This window comes from Dromiciops gliroides, chromosome 1, assembly GCF_019393635.1.
Source record: "Dromiciops gliroides isolate mDroGli1 chromosome 1, mDroGli1.pri, whole genome shotgun sequence".
In the NCBI taxonomy this organism is placed as follows: domain Eukaryota; kingdom Metazoa; phylum Chordata; class Mammalia; order Microbiotheria; family Microbiotheriidae; genus Dromiciops; species Dromiciops gliroides.
In genome coordinates, this window is record NC_057861.1 from 516,166,586 (window position 1) to 516,171,236 (window position 4,651).

At 36.4% G+C, this 4,651-nt stretch overlaps 1 pseudogene; it reads left to right on the forward strand.

Moving 5' to 3' along the window:
• Nucleotides 1–302: 302 nt before the first annotated feature.
• LOC122751056 lies at nucleotides 303–761 on the forward strand (annotated as a pseudogene).
• Nucleotides 762–4,651: the final 3,890 nt, after the last annotated feature.

Sequence of the window (4,651 nt, forward strand, 5' to 3'; positions counted from 1 at the left end):
GCAATGTTGACAGAGGTATGCTTGTAAATGATAAAATACCAGGCTTCCCAGGGGAAATAAATGTATGCAAACACATTTAAAAGTTTAACCTGCATTATTAATACTTTCTTGAGTGAAGACAATAAGCAAAGTCATAAATCAAGCATGAATTTTTATTTCTGATGTGTAAATGCTCACACTGAAAAATTAACAGAGGGAAGAATACACACACACACACACACACACACACACACACACTCAGTTGTGTATAGAAATATAATTTTTCGCTCTTCCTCTTCACTATCTTCCTGCCTCTCACAGCCATGAAGGTCGAACTGTCCAGCTTCAGCGGGTACAAGATCTACCCGCGTCACGGGAGGCCTTACGCCTGCATGAACGGGAAGGTTTTCCAGTTTTTGAATGCAAAATGTGAGTCTGCATTCCTTTCAAAGAGGAACCCTCGGCAGATCAATTGGACTGTCCTCTATAGAAGAAAGCACAAGAAGGGACAGTTGGAAGAGATTCAAAAGAAAAGAACCCGCTGGGCAGTTAAATTCCAGAGGGCCATCACTGGGGCTTCTCTTGCTGATATAATGGCCAAGAGGAACCAGAAACCTGAATTTCGAAAGGCCCAATGAGAACAAGCCATCTGGGCTGCCAAGGAAGCAAAAAAGGCTAAGCAAGCCACTAAGAAAACAGCTGCATCTGCTGCTAAGGCTCTTACAAAGGCAGCACCTAAACAAAAAATTGTGAAGCCAGTGAAAGTTTCTAAATTGGACTAAGTAAAATAAAATTTAAAGCAACTGAAAAAAAAAGAAATATAATTTTTCCAATGGGGCATTGGAGAGAAAGGAGTAGGGGATGACAAAGGAATTGATACGTTTAAGGGAGGCAGATTAAGTTAGTTGGTTAGAAACAAAATAGACTTTTGAGGAGGAACAGGATAAAAAGGGAGAAGAAACAGAAGAAAATCAGATGGAAGGAAATATAAAAACATCATAACTGTAAATGTGAATGGGTTGAGCTCAGCCATAAAATGGAAACAGATAGCAGTATGGATTAGAAACTAGAATCCAACACTATATTGTTTACAAGAAACATATTTGAAACAGAATGGCACACACTGAGTTAAAGGGCTGGTAGCATAATCTAATATGTTTCAACTGAATTAAGAAAAAAGGGCAGGGGTTAGCAATCATGATCTCAGACAAAGCAAAAGCAAAAAATAGACCTACTTAAAAGGGATAATCAGGGAAACTGCATTTTACTAAAAAGTACCATAGACGATGAAGTAATATCAAAAATTTTTACAGCAATTTTTTTATACAGTCCTGATTTCTCAAATATATACAAAATATGATAAATGGTGAAAGGATATAAACAGGCAGTTTTCAGAAGAAATTCATAGTCATATCAAAAATGCTCTAAATCACTATTGATTAGAGAAAGGCAAATTAAAACAACCATATCTATCAGAAATGACATATGCTAGAGTGGAGGAGGGAAAAATGGGTATACTAACAAACTGTTGGTGGAGTAATGAACTGGTCCAACCATTCTGGAGATCAATTTGGAAGTAGGTTCAAAGAAGTATCAAACTGTGCATACCCTTTAACCCAGAAAAACCACTACTAGATCTGTACCCCAAAGGAATCAAAGGAAAAGGACCTATAAGTACAAAAATATTTATAGCAGCTTTTTTGTAGTGGTAAATAATTGGAAATCAAGGGTATGCTTGTCAATTGGGAAATGGCAAAACAAATTGTGGCACATGGTTGTTATGGAGTACTATTATGCTATAGGAAATCATTTGAAAAATAAGACAAGGCTTATGTGAACTTATGCAAAGAGAAATGAAAAGAACAGGAAGATCATTGTTCACAGTAACATCAGTGTTTTGTTTTTGTTTTGTATTGTTTTTTTGTTTTATGGGGCAATGAGGGTTAAGTGACTTGCCCAGGTTCACACAACTAGTAAGTGTCAAGTGTCTGAGGCCGGATTTGAACTCAGGTCCTCCTGAATCCAGGGCTGGTGCTTTATCCACTGTACCACCTAGCTGCGCCTAATAGCAATGTTACAATGATGATCAATTGTGAATAACTTAGCTACTGTAATCAATACAGTGATTCAACACAATTCCAAAGGAGACATGATGAAAAATTCTATCTACCTCCAGAGAGAGAACTGATGAATTCTTGAGTTCAAATTGAAGTGTAATTTTCTCCTTTTTTTGTGTGTAATGTGGCTACTTTGGAAATGATTTCACATGTATACTTAATACTATATTGCTTGCCTGTTCAGTGGGTGGAGGAGAACATAGGAGAGAAGAAAATTTGGAACTCAGAATTTAAAAAGAACAGCGTTAAGTGTTTTAACAACAGTGTTAAAAGTAAATAATAGGGGGCAGCTAGGTGGCGCAGTGGATAAAGCACCAGCCCTAGACTCAGGAAGACTTGAGTTCAAATCTGGCCTCAGACACTTCACACTTTATTAGCTGTGTGACCCTGGGCAAGTCACTTAACCACCATTGCCCCACCCCCCCAAAAAAGTAAATAATTAAAAAAAAACTCATTGATATTGCTATCTCTGCTAGTTATTATCCTATATCTCTCCTCCTGCTCTCAGCTAAAATTCTTGGGGAAAACCAAACCAAACCAAACAAACAAAGAAAAAACCACAAAAAAAACTAGAGCCATTTCTACCACTTTCCACTTCCTCTCCTCTCACTCTTTCTCAAATTTTCTGAAGTCTGGTTTTTGACCTCGTCATTCAACTGAAATTGTTCTTTTAATCAACAAACCTGATGACCTCCTTTCTGTCTCCATTATTCTTAACCTTTCTGCAGCATTTGGAAATGTTGATCATCTTCTCCTCCTGGAAACTCTCTTTTCTGAGTTTTTGACACACTTACTTCTTTTCTTATCAGTCTTACTCCTCAGTCACCTTTTCTGGTTCTTTATCCCTGTCACACAAACAATTTCCCAAAGGTCTGTTGTGGGCCCTCTTTTTTTCTCTCTACAGAGGCTCATTTGGTGATCTCATCCACAACCTGGTTTTAATAATCATCTATGTGCAAGATGATTTGTCTATGTATCTCAGATTTGTACATTGATCCCTAGTGTGTATCATGAATTTTAATTCTGCATTAATAAGTACCTGTTGAACATTTCAAAATGGATGTCTTGAAGACCTTTCAGTCTAAAACAGAACTTATCTTTCCTTCAAAATCAATCCAGATTTTCTATTGTGGTTTAGGTTATCACCATCTTCACAGGTACCCAGGTTCTCAACTTTCTTGTAATTCTTGGCTCCTCACTCTCTTTTTTCTTTAATCATAAAAGTGTTTTATTATTTCCAGTTACATGTTAAGATAGCTTTCAATGTTTGTTTTAATAAGATTTTTAGTTTCAAATTTTTCTCACTCCCCCCTCCCAAAGACAGAAAACAATCTGATATAGGTTATATATGTACAATCACATTAAATATATTTCTACATTAGTCATGTTGTGAAAGAAGAATCAGAACAAATGGAAAAAAAACCTCAAAAAAAGAAAAAAAAGTGGAAACAGTATGGTTTAATTTGCATTCAGAATCCACAGTTCTTTATTCTGGATGTGGAGAGCATTTCCCATCATGAGTCCTTTGGAATTGTCTTGGATCATTACATTGCTGAGAAGAGTTAAGTCTATCATAGTTGATCATGACACAGTGTTGCTGTTACTGTGTATAATGTTCTCCTGGTGATGCTCATTTCACTCAGCATCAGTCCACTTAAGTCTTTCCGAAATCAGCCTGAACATCATTTCTTAGAGCACAATAGTATTCCATTATATTCATATACCAGAACTTGTTCATCCATTCCCCAATCTATGGGCATTCCCTTGATTTCCAATTTTTTGCTACTACAAAGAAAGCTGCTATAAATATTTTTGTACATGTAGGTCCTTTGCCCCCTTTTTAATGATCCTTTGGGGATACAGACCTGGTAGTGATATTACTGGGTCAAAGGGTATGCACAGCCCCATAGTCCTTTGGGCATAGTTCCAAATTGCTCTCCAGAATGTTTGGATCAGTTCATAACCCCACCAACAATTCATTAGTGTTCCAGTTTTTCCACAGCTTCTCCAACATTTTCTTTTTTGTCATATTAGCCAATCTGATAGGTGTGAGGTGGTACCTCAGAGTTGTTTTAATTTGCATTTCTCTAATCAATAGTGATTTAGCTTTGATTTATTCATCTGAAAACTGCCTGTTCCTATCCTTCAACCATTTCTGAATTGGGGAATGACTTGCATTCTGATAAATTTTATTTGTTTCCCTATATTTTTTTGAAATGAGATTTTTAACAGAAACACTGGTTGTAAAAATTGTTTCCCAGCTTTCTGCTTCCCTTCCAATTTTGGATGCATTGCTGTTTGTACAAAAACCTTTTAATTTAATGTAATCAAAATCATCCATTTTTCATTTCACAATATTCTCTATCTCTTGTTTGGTCATAAATTCTTCTCTCCATAGATCTGAGAGGTAAGCTACTCCTTCCTTTCCTAATTTACCTATGGTATCACCCTTTATGTCTAAATCGTATACCCATTTTGACCTTATTTTGGTATATGGTGTAATATGTTGGTCTTTGTCTAGTTTCTGCCATACTATCTTCCAGTTTTCCCAGCAT